We start from the raw sequence: 21,562 nt of genomic DNA, 5'->3' as shown, positions 1-21,562 counted from the left end.
TTATAATCATTTAGCCTATTCAGTCTATTTCAAAACTCAGTTTATTGAGTTTGAAAAAAATAGGTAGGCAGATGCAAATTTCTCAAGTATAACTACGAAGATCAGGATTATTAAACTCATTCTAATGATATTCTGTTATTCTTCCTTACTGCTTCTTCTAGATTGATATAAGAAATCATCATCTGTTAGTCAGTAAAATAAGTTAATTAGTGCAACATTAACATAATCTTTATTGCATTTTCAATACAATAACAAAGCTAGCTTGCTGCTGATTGCACTTGCACTCTTTATTGCCCGTGTATTAGAACCTAGCTTTACCTTCGGTGCAATGATCAGGATTCAATCCCTCTGGGATTTTCTGTCCTGCACCACCATTTCCTCCAACAAAGCATCTAATAACATCCTCATCACATCTACTCTCTCTGTCGCAGTCCCTGATGAAAGCAATGTCTGGAAGAAAAGGGGCTACGACAAGCTCTTCTTTTTTTGAATGCAATTGTAACATCTCAGAACAGTGCTGTGTGTAGTAGCTAACAAATTGTACTTGTACTCTATTTGGTAGATTAGATAGATAGATAGATAGATAGACAGATAGATAGACAGATAGATAGAGATAGAGATAGAAAGAGAGAGAGAGAGAGAGAGAGAGAGAGAGAGAGAGAGAGAGAAAGAGAGAGAGAGAGAGAGAGAGAGAGAGAGAGAGAGAGAGAGAGAGAGAGAGAGAGAGAGAGAGCAAGAGAGTGAGAAGGAGACGGACAGAGACGGACAGACAGACAGATAGATAGAAAGAAATATATACTTGTGAAAACTTTTTCACCCAGACACTTGAAGGGTCTTTTGAGTAATTAGATGTCACATTGTGACAAAAGTCACCTTTTCTAATCTAATGGATGACTTGCAGATTTGTGGTTGATTTCATGCATGGCTGTTCATGTGAGCAGAAGCAGAAACATCTTTATTTGTGTGTGCGTGTGTGCATGCGTTTGTGGAAAATGACAGGATGCTTCTTGTTTACTGATTGCAATTATTCTTTTTTAGTCATCACATTGGGTTAAACTGAGTGCAGCCGACCCTGTTTTAACCTTGAGATGGGCGCCATCGTAGATATGTTGACGAAATGTTGCTTTACTAAGGGTTTGCTTTGCACAGTCGAAGGTTGTATTTAAATGTGTTAGGGTAAGACTTAAGTTAGTTTTTTATCATAATGACCATGGAATGAGAACACAAATACCCATGATATGTGTGGCCATGTGGGAAGTTTGTAAGTTATTGTACCACAAGATATTTTAACACTGATATCTTAAGCAGTTCTCATATTCTATGAATGGGTAAGCCTTCCTCAGAACTCAATTTAAAAATTCCACCTTCTGTCTGTAATTCTCAACAATTTGCTCAAGAGAAAAATTGCATGAGATTATTTTTCAAATCTGTTTCCTGTACTTTCCGTATTATAAATCCTACTTATTTTTATCACATTTTGAAGCCTGTGGCTTTTATTATAACAAGGTTTATTTCTGAATCTTTACTAATGAGGGTCATTCCAACCTACCAGTAGATTTACCCATACTCTTGTCTCATCCGACCAATGAAATTACCAAACACATCACAATGGACCAATGAAATGCACGGAGGCCTCTCACATCCAGAATTTTCTTATCAGTCAATTGTGGTTGGAGTGTGCACGTATGAGGAAGTGACAGGCTGCCTGGGAGATAAGTGCACAAGTGTGTGTTTGTGAAGTGGTGCATGGCTGTGTAGGAGCAATTGAGAGCAAAGAGAAGCATCTTGAGTTGAGTTTAATGAGCGCAGGGAATGAGTGCCTTGACTACAGTTGTCTCTGCAGTGTGACCCCAGTCTCTTTGTTTGTTTGGCTATCCCACCATCTTTGGCAATGGACGAAAGGCCCTGACCGAGGGGGACTGCAACTTCGACCATGGAACGACAACTGTACTTGTAACAAATTGGGTAAGAGAATCTCACCCCAATAACACAGTGAAGTTAAACAGCTCACCTTCAGGTCTTGTATGCTCTATTGGTCTCTTACCTGAAGCAAATATGGCTTCTCGTTTTCTCCACAATTTTATAAACCTTGAGGCACGACAAAATCTAAAATGATACGCTGGCATCCAAAGATGATATTCTGTTCAAACGCTATCACTTTTCAACAAACATTGTATCTTAAAAAACATTCTGTGGCCATATAGTATCTCAAATCTTACCCACCAGGCAAATATGCTGACATCGGTGCAAAATTTGCTTTGCACATAATTTTTTCTTGCAAACAGGAATTTTGTGTGGCGATGCAGAGCATATTGCATAAAAGCAAGAGTGTGTCGGCGAGGGGAAAAAGTCACTCTCGCAGTTAAACGCCTGTTAAATGTAATGGTGGTCTTCACTGAGCACAAACCAACAGGAAAAAGGCCAATTTCACAGGATTGCATGTTTATTTAGATTCTTGAACTCTGGTTCTTTGTCTGATGAACCTATGGTAGACACACTACTGCTCAGTCTCATTCATTTATTCAAATAGTATACGTTACACAACTTTCTGTCCCATATTTTAAAAAAACATGACTTTGGTGGTGATGTTAGAATAGGCCTTTTTGCCACATGTGATTACCTAGGTAGCTTGAGCTACGCCTTTATCTTGCTGTGACCTTTTGCTTACTTTCACTTGCTTTCCCTTCTCTATGACGTACTTTGCACATATGTAGGAGTTGATCTCAGTTAAGACTGCAAGGTCACACATTATCACACAGGCTAGGCAGAGTTGCCTCCTTGCAGGAAGGCGGCCCAGAGTACAATAAGAGGGTTAGAGAAGGCTCCACAGCTGTGCATCGATTTTTCTGGCATACATTAAATAGTTAAACTGAGAAGGCAACTTCCTGGTAATTACTATTTGCATAGCGGGCATTATAGCTAAAGAACCAGGACAAAATATACCAGCTAGCGACACTCAACAGTGAGACTTTGAGTATTAATAGTTTTTCCAAACATAAGGTGCGGGGTACATTCACGCTCACATTCATACTTGTAGAAAGTTCAGTCTTCAATTAACCTCAGATGTAAGTTTTCCCATAGAAAACACAGATTGAAAATGTCTAACAGGTCTGATAAACATTGCAAGGCAAGATGAAAAGAATTTCATCTTTTTAAACAGAAACCAATCATTTGTAAATACAATCCAGGTATTTATATAAAACCGTTTTTATTTGACCTTTTCACATCTTATGTATGAACATCAGGCATATATTGAGTTGGGTAATGTACATTTAATGAAGGCTGTTTGTCAACTTAGAGTTAAGCACATGTGACATATTTACAACAACAGAGCCTATTTCATATTACCCATCATGTTCCACCATCTGCCCGGGCATTCTAGATGTTATAGTGCAAATGAAGCATGCAAATAACAAAAAAAAGAAAATAAATATGTGTTTGCTCTGACTAAATTGTTTTTAGTGAAATGCAGCATAAATCGCAGTACAGAACTAACTTTGGATGTTGGTTTTCATACACCCATAGACAAACATTTACACTTAAAGTCTCCTTGAACATGTTGTTGTCCAAGGCGCTGAAAATTAAGCTCCTGCTCTGGCATTGGCGTGTAGCTGAGGCTGCCACTGGTCATGGTGATGAAGAGGCAAGCTGTGTGAGCTTGTGTTTGTGCGTGTGTTGGCTCGTTCGTTTGTTCGTTAATTCCAACTTGAACAGCCACAAACACGTAATTCCGATTTGAACAGCCACAAACACGTTTGCCATGCAAATAATCACTCAAGGTAGAGTTCTGCTCTTTATAACGTGAAGGAAGACGGAAGGAAAAAAACTCATGCTGGATTTAAAGTCGTCTATCCACCTCTGTAAATACATAGCAAGTCTTATTTTTTAGGTGTGTTGATGGCACTTCATTTCACCTGTTTAAAAGAAAGACCAGTGAAAAGGCATCTGGTGGAGAGTGATAAAGATGAGGTGTCCTCCGGCTCTCTGACCCAACACATCCCCCTTCCTTCCAAACCATCCACCCCACTCCATCATTCTCAATAGGAATCACTCAGATGGTTGACAGCAAATGAGGATAAATGGCAGACTTGGACTGTCAAATTATTTCCTCGCGGCCACCCAAAATTTGAAGGAAACGGGGATAAGGAAAGAAAAGGATGTGAATAATGTATTAGGCCACTGGAAGTGGGTAAAAACAGGTGGAGACAGAAAGATGAGTGACAGATTGAGCCAGAGTAAGAGAGCTGCAAACAATGTGAGAGTCTAGGAGATGCGCACAGAAGAAAATGCAAAAAGGACAATCAGAAAAAGGTGAAATAGAGATGTGAGCAAATTGGAAGAGAGCAGGATTGTGAGATGGTGGCCAAGCTGGGCTCACAGACTTTCATTTTGTCTATTAAAGCCAGGAAAATAGAAAAGATAAATTCAAAATAAAAAAGTGCAAAATAAAAGTACAAGGGAAGCAAAACCAACCTGTGATACATACGTATATGGAAGTGTGTCTCATCTTGTCACTCTGTGTGTGTGTAGTGTGTATGTAGTGTCTGTGTGGTGTGTGTAGTGTGTGCGTGTGGTGTGTGTGTGTGTGTGGTGTGTGTAGTGTGTGTAGTCTGTGTAGTGTGTGTGCGTGTTGTGATTACGCTACTCAACAATTTTTGCGCTGATGTAGGGAAGAGCATTAGGGCCAGTGAAGAATTAAAATAAAAAAAAAAGGGGGGGTGACAGGATTCTGACTATTTTTCCTCAGAATTTTCACTTTTGTCAGAATTCTGAGAAAAAAAGTCAGAATTCTTAGAAAAAAGGCCAATTTCTCACTTTAAAATTCAGACTTTTAAGTCAGAATTCTGACTTTAAAGTCGGAAAGCAGGAAGTCTCACTTTAAAGTCAGAATTCTGAGAAAAAAGTCAGAATCCTGTCACCCCCCCATTTTTTTCTTCACTAGCACTCATCCTTTTCCGTACTGATGTGACTCTGCCCTTTTTTCAGCACATCAAATATTCAGAATAATAATATACAATATATTTTGTAATATTTTTTTATTAGGGGTAAACCCTAGTGCATGTGTAATTTTGTTCAGCAACAGTTGGACATTGCTAGAAATTACATTGCATGATAAAAAACATTGTGTAAGCTTTTATATGTCAAACAACAAAAAGATGAGAATATCCCAACAATCTGATTTACTACAAGTAAAAATATATTTGAAATCAGTGTCAAAAATAGGTTCAGCGACACATTCCGATTGAAATTTGCTGATGACCAGAACCCAGATCATTTTAATAAAATAAATTGCTTTTTTTTGTTGTCCTTACAATGCATGCACCTTACATGCACAATTCTCAATTATGTTTTTTTCGAACTTGCGTATATGATGAAAACAATTTTGTATACTATAACTACAGTCATTTGTTTTTCTGCTTCTCTGTATTTGAGTGAAGAGTCAATATTTTGAGCTAATAAAACCCAACAGTAAATGTGATGGGACTTAATTTACTAGGTCGACTTGCAACATGTAATGAGGTGCAGTAACTGTCTAAACTGTCGTTATGAAGATTAAAACAATCATGCAGTTACGAATTTACAACACTTTCAGCGATCTACTTGTACTTGTTTGCACTGCTGAAGTGGGACTCTGTGTTATCTAATATTTTGACACTCACTAAGAGTAAATAAGTCAAGGATTCTGTAATTATGGTTCTCAAATAAAGGCCAAATTGATGTAGGTAACAGATTTACCAGATAAATAATCCAGCAGGTGTGTGATTAAATTACAATACATCATTTGAAAGAAAACACAGTGCCATGTCAAGTGGAACTAAAATCAAGTGTAAAGACAATTGATGCTTCACTTAACTTGTGCACAACCCCAAAGATTTAACTAATTAAAAAGGGAAAACATTCTAATGATTAATTTTCATGCTAAGCATACAGTAAAAAGTATGGATGACAAGATAAAAAGAGAGTTCAAATTCAGGGGAAAATGAATTACAATATCAGACAGTGGCAAACATGTCATTTATTTCTTTATTTTATTTTCCTAGAAGAACAGCCATCACATCCAACTCCTTGCTCAGGCAATTACTTTTAATTGGCTAACCTTTTCGTTTGTTGACGTGCACTATTTTTAACTGATCTTACAGTGCTAAAGCACCATGCAAAAAAAAAAAAATCACACTTTTGCTGTGAGAAGTATTGAGAGCTGGTAACAAGACAAGGGAAAAACATGCACATAAATCTATCGGAATTTCCATGTTTGGGATATGGGAAATTAAGAATAAAATATTTAAGAAAGAAGTGAGCTTTGTCTCAGGCTGAAATAAATACACACAGTCTGCATGCAAACTGTTAGTGTGATACTTTACATACTTTGTGTTTGAAGTATCAGTGATGGTAGTTATGAATTGTTGACTTTTGGAAGAATAAATACATCTTAATATAAATGTAAATTTGTTTTCATTGCTCGTGATTTCAATGTATTTAAAATATAATGATTATTATATCATATTTTTTCCATAATCACCTGGCCCGAGCACGGCAGAGCTGTATATGAACCTTTGAATGTGTCAAGCTCATTTTATGGACAATACTGAAACAATGCAGACCTATAATTGTACATTTGCAGATTGCATCATTATAGGTCATGTGCAACACACCTATAAAATGTTTGAGTACAGAAACACACTTACAGCATCTGGGATCTTAGTAAATTAGTCTTTGAGAAAAGACTGCCAGTTCTAAGTGAAGACACTGCCTGTTGGCAAGTATTCATCATGAAGCTGCCATTAGCTTTATTAAGTTCATGATATGTTAGTTAATTTCCCATCCTTCAACCTCCTGCACTTCCTCTCCCTTGGTCATTCCCTGTAGGCTTGCTGATGTTAGCAATAAGAGAGCTCATCATAGGAATTCTGTTCTCTGGGAATGCTTTGTCCTTTCACTTTATGAATTAAAGTGTGTCTTGAAAAGTGAAAAGAGGACACTTGACTTAAAATTAGTGTCCGGCACTCTTTTCAAGCTCTGTTTTCACCACCACTGCACAATATGTCATCAATATGCCACATGAAGTGTTCATTGCATGCATGAACTGAATGTTGAGGTTTGAAAGGCATCACAGAGCGGCACATGCACTGTTGGAGCATTCTTTCAGATTTGGAGCATTGTCTTGTCTCTGCTTTTATGTGTCTGTAGTCCTGTGTGTAGTACGAATTCTGACTTTACTCACAGCTGTGCATTTGGCCCAGAGCTGCAGTCAGCCTTTATTATACATTTTATTGCAAATGTGAGAGCATGTTGGCATTCAATTATTACAAGCAGGTTTGGATTGAGGTAGAATGTAAAATAGTAATACATAAATAAAAATTATATCATGTAGAGATTTGTTGCGATTTTAAGGCAGCCTGTCCAGTGATTAGGTTGTTTTTGCATCAATGTGTTTTTATTACTTTTTATTTTTTGATCTGTCCTCATCCACTTTTCAACAGGAACATAAAATGGAGGTATGACTCAAAATGGTTATTGTCTGATACATTTTTAAAAATGTCCAAGTTTTCTTCATAGGCCAAACTGTACTTCCAGTCTTTCCCTGTCGCTGCACCACCAGACTCATGATTTACGCCATGAGAATCTTCTAGTCACTTTGAAATTTAGCATCCTTGTCACGGTTTGTGTAGCTCATCCGTAACGGCTTGAGCTTTTCAAGCCATAGGGTCATGATTTGATCCTAATGTCAAGGTGCATTTAGGAAGGTACCAAACCCCATAGAATAAGATGAGAGGCTGGGCACCATCTTTTATTTACAAAACCCTTGTGTATCAGTATTTATGAGATGAATGAAAATTACATTATATAGCTTTTTGTCTTTGTTAAAACATTGTCTACTTATGAGAATAATAGAGCTCAGACTTTTGCAACTCATTTTCACGGTTTCAGATATCTTTGGTTATAAAATCTAAACTCTGTTTTTATAAAAGGCCACAGTATGTTGAGGGGATTTCCCTGCCGATAGCTTTTTGATCCAGGCACATTTTCGGGCACTATGTCAACACTATAAAGAATAACCCCCCCCCCCCCCCCCCCTAAAAAAAGAATACAAATAGATGATTTTCTTTTGGTCCATCCTTTTTCTGATTTTGTCGATGAAGACTTTTTTCCCAAATAACCTAGAGAAAGACTTAAAAAATGTTTATCATATTTATGCTCTGCTGGATATATTTTGCATTGCACACCACACACAATTTCCATACATGCAGGCATGCAAGGAGTGAAGGAGGTGCCCACACACTCCTGCACATCGCTGGGGGTGGGCATGATGCATTGCTCAAGGGTACCTCGACAGTAGCCCGTAAGCTGAACGGTATCTCTCCAAAGTAGTTGCCGTGTTAACATGAGCTACAGAACCTGAAACTCTCCATTCGGGTCTATAGAATCTTCATATGCGCAGTCGTGGCTTTTGGGCGTTAAATATTCTTGCACTTAAATGTTGTGGGACAGAAAATTTGAATTTCCCCTTATAATGGAATGATAGTGATGTGTCCTATTTTAGAATGTTGGCACACTGACAACACCACCATTTGATTAGTCTAATGTCTCATCTAAATGAAACTCATCTGGGCAGTGGGGGCAAAATGTCTACAGAGCTGCAATGTGCAGAATTTGGTTTCAAAGGCTCTGTTCCACTTAAGAGTGTGAGCTAGGTTGCAGTGACAACCCTCACTGATATTTGTTCATTACATTTTGTTTTTCCTCGAACGTTAAGGATATTTGCACAAAGTATTGCTAATTGACATTGCATTGGAGATTGCGCCAAGTGGAATGTACGTATGTCATTGGAAGACATTTCTTGGATGTGTCTGCTAAGCTATGTCCATGTCTGTGCACCTTCATGTGTCTTCTCTATGTGTTTGTGTGCGTGTAACTAACCAGATGTGGTATTTCTGCCCGAGGGAGGTAAGTTATTGGACTGACCTCTGTAGTGTGACAACAGTAGAGTCTGAGGCAATCTAGAGGACGAAACATCAGCAGCCAATAGCTACCAAAACACATTAAAGATTAAAGCAGTCGCTCAGAACAAAGCCACCAGTGCGCGGGCTTTTGGTCAAAATGGACGTTGTGTGTTTTCCCTGCACTTGGGGCCCTCTTGTATGTTTGTGGATGTGTCTGCAACCATGTGTGAATTTTAGTCTTTTCTGATGGATTTGCAGAATCCATGTTAGCTATTGTATTCACACATATTCAGACAGAGGATTGAAGTTGTATTACAGAATATTTATGCCACTATTTGGCATTGGGTTGTACTCAATAATATTTTGTAATAGAGACCGGTGGATACCATTCAAACAAAAAATATAAGTAGAATACAGTGCAACTGTAACTGTATTGTTGATAAAATGCCAGTACAGTATTTGTAAAATGTATGCAGTATTTACTATATACAGTATGTTACAGTAAATCCTTTACCCATACGTTTATCTCTGCATTGGTTAACTGCTGTAATAGTGTGGAATTATACTCGTTTAATGTTTAAACAACTCAAAACCCAGCAGGAATTATAATGAATTATTTTTGCACTGTAAGTCGGTTTGCGTTTTATGTTCTTTAATGGTTTAATTCCTTTTAAGTATGCAAAGGTTTGAGGAAAACCACTCCATATTGGGACCATAATAAGTGGAACAACTTTAATTTTCTCAAAATGCATGAATTAAACCTATCCACACAGTTGTTTTTTATTGTGTGAAAATACATTTAATCTGGGTAAACGTCATTGAGACCATTCCAGCCAAAGCAAACATTACCTTTTCTTTAATCTATTTTTCTCATAAAAGATGCCTAAAAACAAATGATCTCCTATGATGAAAACAGATTGTTTTCGCTCATCTTTCTATGCATATAATTGTTCGTCATGTGTGGCTGCATTCTTACTTCAGTGCTAGTTGAACAGTGAAATGCATAAGGCAAATGTTCTTATCCAAGAAACAGTACAATCAGAGTACAGAACATTGCACGGCAAGTCGTATGAAAATAAAATGATTGAAATCGGAAGAATGTAAGACAAGGAGACACTTGGAATACCAATGGGGCTGTGGAGGAATAATAAGGGACAAATGCAGCTGTGAATAAAAACTGCGGAATGAGGGGATATTTTGTCTGTCAAATTTCAAAACCCCTGAATTCAGATTTTTTTTTTTTATGTATATAGTCATTTAAACATATATGCCGAAAGGGTTTCCAAAGATGGAACTAGGTAGTACAAGATAAGATGTTATTTTGGGATGTTTTGTAATTCAGTCTATTCCAAAGACCCACACTGTCACTCGCCATTCAAAAGTGAAAAGACCACCTTTGAGATATTCTCATCATAAAAGACCAGCTGAGGAAGTTGTTGCTAAATTGATTTTGGGGTAGCAAAAATCAGCCTCGGGTGTAATACTACCAAGAAAGAGACAGACTGGGGTTTGATTCAGTCTCAAATCACGATCAAATCTGACACCTTGATATTTTCTTTCAAGTTACATGGCTCTATATATCACTTCTGTCAAAATTAAACAAATGATATGACAGCTCCTGCACGTTATTTTTAGCTGGAGAGAGGAAAGCAACACAGTGTCACAAGAGGATATGCGTTCCAGGTTGATTATTTTCGGCTTTGCCCATCAGGAGTCCCACTGTGAGTGTGAGATGGTTCTAACTTGCATGGATTTGTATTTCTGTGATTCTATGCTGGACTTCCCTTCGGTATCCTATTGTAATGGCTTCGACACAATTCCCACCACGAACACTAGACTAGACTAAATGTTGCTTCAAAAACTACCAATGGTTTCTAACAATTTGCCTTTAAAGCTATTCAAATTTGAGGCCTCACAATCACACACTCAAGCTGCTGTGCACATAACAATCATTATTCACAGCGCCTTTGCCACATCTGCTTCTGGCCAGGTGCTGAACATTCATTCATGTTCATCTGCACTTAGAGCCGATAGGGGACCGTTTGGTGATCCTTTGCCTATTACATTTCTCAGTGGAGCACGTACCCACAATGACAAATCAACCTTTTTATCACATCCTCCAATTTTCCTTCTTAGGCACTGACCAGACACAACAGGGGAAAGGTTCAACAAGAGACACTGCTGAAAATGGCGCAAGTAGCGCCGCATGAACAAAAACTTGGAGAAAGAACAGATGGGAAGGGAGGTTTAACAAAATGGATGATGAGAGAAACACAGCTCAGAGATGATCACACAGTTGTGACCATGACACGACCTTTTATTTTTACCTTTACCCCACCGTCTCAATGTCACCGACATGTGCACAGAGTTTTATCCTGATCACCCGCTGAATGGGTGTAATCTTAATTCGCAGTGCACTGACTTTCAATTCCCAAAAGTATGAAAAGTGTCCACGTGTAATCGACTTATATTTAGAATCATTCAATGAAAAACGAATCATCTTATGTAACATATCTCAGATGAGTTATTCCAATACATAATATTTAGATTTGTATTTATTTCAAGTAGGAAGGATGAATGTTTTGCAATAAATATACACTTAATACTGCATACTTTAACATTGTTCTTCTAAACCAGTACAAAATATTACCACAAGACGATCCATCCATCCGTTTTCTATACCGCTTGTCCCCGCAGGGGGTCGCGGGCCTGCAGTCATCGGGCAGTAGGTGGGGGACACTCTGAAATGCTTGCCAGCCAATCGCAGGCCACACAGAGAGGAACAACCATTCACACTCGCACTCACACCTAGGGGCAATTTTGGAGTGCTCAATTGTCCTACCAAGCATGTTTTTGGGATGTGCACCACCGAGCCACCCCACAAGACTAATATATTGAATTAACTTTTCAAATGAAGATGTTTAACATTCAAAAACTCACACACACAGTAGTGATATTTGGTGTTTCCAGTGTTTGTGGCAAGTAACTGACACAGCATAAAGAAACTAACGATAAAATGATCACGTACAGGAATATACAATGTATTCTTGTACAATATCACAGCATCATCAGATTTGGTACCTTACCATTTTAAAGGTCACAGAAAACTCTTCTGGCCTTGCCAAAGACAGCTAAGGTAAATTTGAGATTAAGTGGACTGACTGCTAATGAAGACGCATGTGAGTCAAAAGTTTGTGTGCGAGTATGATGATGTGAGCGCATGTGACAGAGCAAACACATCGGTTGAGAGGTGAAGATGGCCAAAGTGACAGAGACAGATAGAGATTTCAAAAGGCTACCGTTTCTTATCAGCAAAGGTCACTCAAGCAATTACGTGACACATTGATTTATATCCCTAGAGGCAAGGCATCCTACAAAAGCACGAGCAACAAGCTGACTCGCAAACTCCAAAACACACACTCGCACAAAGCCTTTATCAATCTGCCTCACACTCCTAATTATTATTGTTCACTGTGGAAGTCTTACGTTTTGTGAGATCATTAAGGTCTTGGCCACAGGGAGGAAACAAATTTTTGTCGTGTGTCGCAAGTTAACTGGCAGCGCACATCAACCCATTTTCATATTCCTTATATTCCTTTGTAAACAATTGTGAAGGTGGTGTGTGTGTGTATGCGTGTGTGTGTGCGTGCCTACATGCATATATAGTCCTGTCAAATGGTTCATTAAACATTGTTGTCTCCTGCAGTGAGTCACGATTTCTCAGGGCATCTTTTCATCTCGGCATCTGATACACAGGAGCACGTCGAAATGCACACGTCCGCTCACATTACAATAGATGCCAGACATACATGATGAACAACTGGAGCTGATTTAGATTGATGACTACCTAATCTTACATAGTCGACACACGCACACCACAGCGAAGTTGAATATATATGGAACACACTCAAGTATCCTGTCACAAAAATTTACATGAACATATTTTCAATATCATTATCCGATCACTGTGACTTTGAATCTATTTCATCGACTTGTACAGAGGTCTCTTTAGTAACTGTTGGGGGCGAGGCAGCTCCATGCGGCGGAATGCCCAATGAGGCTCATTGCGGCCCTGAACACTTGCCCAAGCACCAAAATGAAGTTGCGCCGTTTTTACGGAGGGCGCACTGATGCCTGTCTGCCAAAACAGAGCTCATAGTGTCATAATGCCAGGATTAACAACTTGCAAACTAAAGTAATGCTGTGTTTTCAGCATCAAAGCAGATCTGAGCACCGATGCGTGCACATGATTTTAAACATGGGAACCCTTATTACTTCAAAATGGAACTCTTAAAAATAAAATAAACCAAATTAAGAAGTAAGAATATAATAGAAACTAAAGTGACACTTCTGGGGATGGCAAAATCCACAATGTTTGTTTGAATAGTATCAAGAACCACATCGACATATCAGTCATGTAAAATTGGAAAATTATAATTTTTTTAAGAATAAAGAATACAATTGAAGAATAACGCCATGGTACAGGTTATGCGGCAACTGGGCAGTTAATCTTCCTGCAGTTCTCTGCGCTCTGGAGATGATAAAGACAATTATCTTGACAATAGGCTTTTAGTAGTCTTTCAATGAGGAAATGATTGAGGTGTCTGAAAGATCATATCATGAAGCAATATCTTTTTAACCGAAGAACGTGATTGATATGTGATATTTCTTAATGCAAATATATAAGATGGGTATTGGAATGTACAATGATGTGCTCTGTGACCAACAGGAAACTGATTTTAAAAAAATCAATGGATAATGGTATTTAGGAACTAACAGTGAACTTAAATAGGGAATAACAATAATAAATATAAAATATATAAATAAAATATATAAACTCAAAAATTACTGCATTATACTTAATTACCTTCATTACCTAATAAACACCTGTGTGTGTGTGTGTGTGTGTGTGTGTGTGTGTGTGTGTGTGTGTGTGTGTGTGTGTGTGTGTGTGTGTGTGTGTGTGTGTGTGTGTGTGTGTGTGTGTGTGTGTGTGTGTGTGTGTGTGTGTGTGTGTGTGTTTATTAGGTAATGAAGGTAATATAAGGTAATATATATATATATATATATATATATATATATATATATATATATATTTGTTAAAATATGCCTGTGGATTCAAAGTGGAGGGTTAATTTATCATCATCGGTGTGGAATAAATCGCATTACAAGTAATAGTAGTCTGTCGGTTCTTGTTTATTATTATACAAGCACAGCTGCATAGCACTCATTTTGATCGTTCTCTTCCAATCAGAAAATAAATGCGTGCATACTCTACTAAGTCTAAAAGCAACAAAAAACAATAACCTGTAGTCACATTCATTGCCTAACAGTAAACGTAAACAGTAAAAAGCAAATGCATTATCTTTAATCTATCAATCATACGCATGAACTAAATAATTACATAGTTGGATGGCAGTGTGATGAATTGCTTGTAAGAGATTTTTTTTGCTGCCCTCTTTGCCTTGGCTTTTATGGACATTTCACTGACAGCTCAAGCTATCGTCAGGCTATGCATCAAATGAGGAATGCTCTTTTCAATAAAACCAAATCAATGTTCTCTTGGGTATGAATTTAAAGAAGCAAGCTTATTGAAAAGCGCTGGTGCGTGGCCTACAGAAAATAAATCTGGTCAACCTAGAAATGAAATGAACAAAGGAGAAAGGAGTATGAGCTTTTGAAAGCTTTTCCACCATAATAACTTTCAGGCAATATACTTAAGGGAAACATCTAATGTTTAATTATCGCATCACATGTGCACACGCCAATGTGCTTGAGGCCCTATTGAAGGATGATGAGCTTCTTTTATGACTTGAAATGGACTAAATGGAAATATTGACTATGTTCACACAAGAAATCAAAATGGGAGAAAATATAGTTTGTCCTCTGCAGCCGTAAAACTTCCATTCTTTTGGCAAGTCAAAAATAATATTTGTGAGGCCAGTTATCACTGATGTTGAAGAATCTTTGTTCCCATCTTCTCATACATCCCATATGTGTTTGATGAGGGTTGAAGTCTGAGCTCTCAAGTTCTTTCACACCAAATTCATCCATCCATACTTTACACACAACAGGGACTAAGCGGCATATTCTCTCCCATTCGTGGTTTAGTCAGTTTCTTACATGACTTTAAGTATGGTGATTCTCCAGTCTTGGCATGACACACCTGCCAAATTTGTGCAGTACCACCAAAGAGGTGTCAATCAATGAAGTCGGAAGTTGGTTGTACTTTCCACATAGTGGCGTTTTCCTGAGACAGGTGAATTCTATCAAGATCTTTTTGGAAAATATGTCACAAGTGGTATTAACTAGTGGATGGATCCAAAAGTTAAACTGATTCTCGCTAGTGGTGAGGATTCATTTTTTTAATCAATCCAATACAAGCAATTTAATCTGAATATTGTGCTCATGGTGGTGCTCATGACTGAGCAAAGCAAGTGAAAGTTCACCTGGATATCAAAGTTTGGCCATCATTGGGAAATACAATTATTGAGCAGTCGATGAGTATATATTGGGATATGTGTGCCGATCCGCACGCACCTGCCGTCGAGTCGGCAGGTGAAATGACATGCAATATGATGCTCTGCCTCCAAGAGGCGCTAGTTGTTAGTGCGGAGTCTGGAGCACTGAAGGCAAAAGATTCGTAAGTCTATGGAAGAGTGTGCGGACTGAGATTTTTCAGGGTCATACGCTGATTCCAAGGTCATGAAAGTGTGTACGTGGCACACTTCATTTGATGGGAAAATCTGAACAACCAACAAAGTGTGCAGCAGCACGCCTTTTCTGTTTTTAGCACATGGGAAAATATATGCCCCCAAGAGATCATCAACTAATTGGCTATTAAATTAAGAGGGGCCTCTAAAGAGCGTTGGCACAGTGCACATGTGCCTCACAGATTTGTGGTCAAAGGGTCAAATCCGTTCTCCGTCCAGTGTGAATTTTGCTTGGGCTCTGATGCTTGTGTGGATTTTCAACGCTTTCCTCCATATGCCATAAACATGCATGTTAAATTGTCCACACTGCAAATTGTCCTTTTGTGTGAGTAGAGTCAGCTTGACTCCAGTTCACCCATGACTACAAAGAGCAGTAAGGAATATGGACGGATGGGTCTTTTAAGAATTCAAGTCAAAATCACTTGCGGATATTACAAAGAAAACAAATATGATCTTGGCATTTTTAGAGGTCTCTCATTTAGGTAGCCCCCCCCCCCTTGATTCCCTTCCCTTGCTGTGTGTTAGGTGCACCTATGGCTATGTATTTTACAGCTGTCAGTCAGAAGCTATAATTAGCAACAGCAACAAGGAAATGGCTGCACACACACACACACACACACACACACATATACATATAATCAAATGTGTTATAAGAAAACTATCTTGCAGTCACTAACAACTCTACACAGGGAGAGTCACAGTTTGACAGGATAATAGGCATCATCAAGGTGCAAAGGCTTGGAGATCTAACAAATCTCACATTCTCTACCTATCATTATCTCCTAGATGTGTATCCAAATGATGACATACCCCAGTGTCTGTGCACTCGTTTGAGTACAAATGTGAGATTATGAGTCACAAAGTAATTTGGATAATGTGTTCAAGACAAGAAATGATCCAGATAAAAGAACTGTATATTGTTTGTCTAAAGGCATATCATAACAGCTCTGTTTTTTGTTGTATAATTCCAGGCTAGCTTTACCAAGGTGAGGAATATGTTCAAGACATTTGCGGCATACATTTAAGATTTTACCTGTGTCGTTTACAAAGGTCTGTATGTAAAGATGTGCATACATACCAGATTACTAGTTTCCTTGTTTGTTTAATTGGGTATGTCATGTGTATGAGCAATCTTGTTGAGGCATCTCGTATTTGTTGAAGAATGAGTTTCCTTTTGTTGGACATGAAGCGTAATTGCAGCTTTTGTAGATTGTCGAGGCAGGTGGTGAGCCATCTGGTGAGGGCAGGTAAGAGAGGAGGACTGAAGCTTTGGGGACAAAGGAGCGCCGAGTGGCAGATGCAAGGATGGATTCAGCCCTCCATCAAACACACATGGATAAACAGTTGTGAATACGTGAGCGGTTGGAGCGATAGTCAGAGGCATCACTTAAATGACGCTAACTACAGTTAACTGAATACCATCAATTTGATGTACTATTTAAATGAGTATGATCCAATGGTAAAGGGATGTAAATCAGATGGTCCATTTGTTAGAAACTACTTTTTACTTACTAATTCCTCCCAAATGCTGTTCCATGTTGGAAATGATAAATATTGATTGAGACTTCTGTACATGAACACTTCTGTGCTAAGATACACATTAAGTAAGATCACGATGGCACAAAAACTGAAGCTTTTCATTGTTAAACGTAATCTTTGTGCTACAGCACTTATACTTGGTGTCATGTGCGGCTACAAGTATGTGGAGTTACAGGTTCATAAAAATGCATGTTTGTAAAAAAAAAAAAAATGTTTAGTTGACAATTGACAGGTGAGGGTGACTTTCAACATTCAAAAGAAGACTGAAGTCATAATTTCTGACATGGAAAGACTCCAGTGCTGCTTTTCATGTTTGTTTTTTGGTTTATTTAAATGACAAAATGTTTGGATAAAACTGCTTCTGTGCCTTTATCCATGGTAATCTTTCGACATTATCATTTACAACATTTGCTTAGATATCACAGAGGGAATCCAAAAGAAACAACGTCTAAATGTATGCATGAGCGCATCCTTCCAGCTGTCCCCCTGTTCAAATAAGACAAAACATACCAGATGGTAAAAGTTACAACTCAACTCATCAAACAACTAATCGGATCTATGAAAGCGTCTCTGCAAACCCATCAAACGTTCTGTCCTCCTCTGTCTTCTTCACCCTTAAACATTTTACCGCCTGCAGTGAGCTTCCGTACACTGTGTATGATGACAAATACATTTGAGGCACAGCACGACAGACCACAGCATGACTCTGATTCTAGCATGAATGCTGGAAGAAAAGCAACAACTCAAAATGCTTGCGGCCCGCGAGAGCAAATGAAGAGCTGCCATATGGACAATTGCATGCAGCTTATGAGGTCAAACAATTTAAGCTTGTCAGTACTGTTACATAAGATGATGTGGCTAAAGGGATGGATCATATAAGCAGTATAATGTGGCAGGTCAACAACAACTTAGGCTGCATTCAAGAAAAATGACGTTTTCAATGTCACTTTTTTTTCATCTATCCACTTTCTATACTGCATATCCTCATAAGGGGAATCTGCCGGTGAAAATATACTAAATCCACACAGGACAGCTGGCGCCCGAACACAAAACCGTCACCTCTGAACTCTAAGGCATTTGTGGTAACTGGTCTGCCACCTTGCTGACTCAGTTTTTACCCCAAACGAATAACACTAGAACAGAAATAAAACTCTGTCTAGTGAGCATTGATCTGATTCTTTTCATGATCATGCTTCATTTGTGCAAACAACCTGTTAATATCATGATTGAGACTGCCATATTTTTTTTTTTTTATTTCTTAATAGACATCCCACTAAGAATACTTTCCTCATCATATTACAATTGCCCTATTTGTTATTGCATCAGTATGACCACACATGGTCCCTTTATATTGCTTAATTACTCCTTGCATAATTTGCACACTTGCTTTATTAGTATTACCTCACTATGGGTCAATTATTGACTGCTGCCTAATGACTCTCTGTAATTTGTGTTTATGTGTTAATTTTATTTTAGTGAGTGGCTGCAACTACTGGAGATGGTTTATTTTTTTCATAATTGGCAAATACAGATGATTCTGAAGCTGGTAAGACCACCTTGCCAACGTATGAGTTGACTAAATTGTTATGATGGTGGCTGTCTGTAGTCTTCCAGATAGAATCACAGTTTTAAAAAAAAAAAATGCAAGCAAATACTTGATCTGGCCTTTGGTAACCCTTCCTATATCATGAAAGACGAGATCAATGGTAACTGCCTCAAGAAAAAAAAAAAAACATGTGCATCTACTTTACAACACCTTTCACGGCCACTAGATTGCTTGAAAGTGGAGTTGGAGATATGCCTCTAAAATAGCCACTCACTAAAGAGTACATAGACAGTTTTAGAAGTGTGCCTTTTAGAATGTCATACTCACACTAGGCTACCATTTGCCTTTGACAGAAAGCAATGTCATGACTGCTCTTACTGTATGTTGGTGTTGTTGCTTTTTCACTTACCTTTTGTAAGTGTCAGCGGCAGAAGTGAGGCTGTGTTAAACTTCACACCCTGGCCCTGGATTTCCTCTTTTCCTTTTTTTCACACAGTCTCTGATAGTATGCTGATGCCTCTGTGCTCTTCACATACAACTGTGACAGGTGGACATTTCAGGGTTTTAATAGATAGTGTGAAAAAGGGCTTTAAGTCAACCTGGTCTATGGTTATTTGATTGAAGGTTTCCTAACACCGATGATGGCAGTTTGCCCCTGGCGCTGGGCCTTTTAGCCAGCTATTCAAACAGTCCCTATATCCAGGTGGTGTCTCTGTCTGTATTGACTGAATAAAAAAGCTCACTTGGGTATTTTGAACAAAAATATTTCCATCCATCCATTTTCTATACCGCTTGTCCCCTTTTCTGAATTCATATACATAAAAGTTCTTTGTGTACTGTATTTTAAAGTTAAGTCATTTATAAAGACATCCTAGCAGACATTGTTAAAAGTCTGTACACTCGTGCACTAACACAAAAAAGAGAGTTGGTGACCAAAGTTTTGCTTGAAGTGTATATGTACTTGTCACACAACATTAGTGTTCGCACTGGGGTCAGTTGTTGTTACAATGAGGACTGACTTCATTGGAGTTAACGGCAGCTCATTAGTCAAATAGTGAAGTGCAGTCACACCTCAACACACACAATAATTTCTTCTACCTCTTTTTCTGACCTCTCTGTGTCTGCTGCTGCTCCATCTCTTCCCATTTAGTCACACTAACCAATTCGACTGATTATTTCCATAAAAGTGTTGATATTGTTGGCGCTACAACACTGCATCCACCCTGAGTCTCACATTTGAAAACAACAGTTACAAATATGCAGAGTTATGTGTACTGTATATTGCACAGTGAATCTAAGTTTCTAAATGAGATTTACATTTTATTTACAAAAATGTAAATCTTTCCATGGATTGAACAAATGCGTATTCTGGGTGCGTCTCTGCGCTTTAATAAAAAACGACCCCTTCCAATCCCTAAATTCATAGTCTAGTTATCATTCATACTCTAGTGCATTAACCTTTTACTGTACATAAAAGAAATTTTAAAAGAAAAAATGCCAATCTGCTTTGTTTTGTCGTCTCGACTCATTCCATAAACCATATTTTGCTTTGAATTTCAATCTAATCCATTTATCACTCCTATTTTTCTCCCTTTCATCGGGCATGAGTGAGCCCAGGCTTGTTTCAGCTGACCTTTGGGGACAGGTTAAACCCTGGACTCACTTGCAGGTTCAAGTTGTAATCATCAATCACCGAATCGTTGCAGTTCCAATAATTTAAATGCATGCTGTAGCAAACCCTCTGTCTTCCTGTTCCCTCTTTCTTTTCTTTGCAGCCAAGTTTTGTGTGGTATCCGCTTAATTCCTTTTATGGCCATGTCAGGTTTGTTCACGAAGGATCTCAATGGCTTAGCCTGTCATCATGGCAGCATTCCAAATCTGTTTTACTGTTCCTCTCCCAGGGTAGTCCTGTTCCAAGCTGAGGCTTTAGCTGCTGGGACTACCACTCACTGCCATTGTGCTGCCAATGTGTGTGAGGAGAAAAAAAACAGCCAAATGTTAATATTCTGTAGGCATATGTAACATAGCCGAAATTCAGATTGGTATGGATAATGAGAGGATTTGCCAATCTTATAAAACTAAACATTTTAATTATTTTTACTGTAAATGGCAAATTAAATAAAGTAATAAAAACTGCATATTTAGAAATGAGCACTGGCCTAATAATTTAGAACCCAGTGTAGTTCCACAAAACCTAAATTTACTATATCTCAAACTGCAAAAACAACAGCAATAACCACGAAACACTGCAGAATCACATTTACTCTACAACATCGTCTCCTCAGTTCCACTGTGTAAAATTTTACTGGGTATAGGCCGTTAGAAAAAAGGTACCATGCCAATGTACAAGACTTGTTAAAATGATCTAGACAAAGTGCGCAGATTATAGCATATCTATCATTTCCGCATGGCAGAGTTTCTTCCGACACACACGGCAGATGAAATGGCGTATCTATGTTTGCTCTCTGATTGACTGTTCGCCCAGCCCAGCATATATTGTGGTCGTCACTAGCTCAGCCCTCACCCAGGAGAAGAAAAAGTGTTCGAAACTTATTCACCAACTTATTCCGCCGATTAATCTAGAAGACTAAGACAGTATACAGACAGGACTTGAAGGTATGTGTGTATTGATAAATGCCTAGAGGTATGTGCTTGTGTGTAAGACAGAGATGGATGGAGTTTCTGGCGTAAAAACTACAGTTAAATGTCAGTCCTGTCTGTCACAACACACCTGCTCTCACTGATGCGTCTACTGTGACAGGCTGACATTTATACACCTTCTACTGAACAAAACACACACACACACAATAGTGCATGTTCAC

At 38.4% G+C, this 21,562-nt stretch overlaps 1 long non-coding RNA gene across 2 annotated transcripts in view; it reads left to right on the top strand.

Moving 5' to 3' along the window:
- Positions 1 to 1,617: 1,617 nt before the first annotated feature.
- LOC147054700 (uncharacterized) overlaps positions 1,618 to 21,562 on the top strand; it is a 125,105-nt gene continuing 105,160 nt past the window's right edge. For both annotated transcript variants that reach the window (XR_015066778.1, XR_015066777.1), the window contains exon 1: positions 1,618 to 1,965. This is a non-coding gene — a long non-coding RNA (uncharacterized LOC147054700). The remainder of the gene's footprint in view (positions 1,966 to 21,562) is intronic.

The sequence above is a fragment of the Syngnathus leptorhynchus genome, chromosome 7 (assembly GCF_054491065.1).
Source record: "Syngnathus leptorhynchus isolate UIUO chromosome 7, UIUO_Slep, whole genome shotgun sequence".
NCBI lineage: Eukaryota > Metazoa > Chordata > Actinopteri > Syngnathiformes > Syngnathidae > Syngnathus > Syngnathus leptorhynchus.
This window is presented reverse-complemented; position numbering and strand designations above follow the sequence as displayed.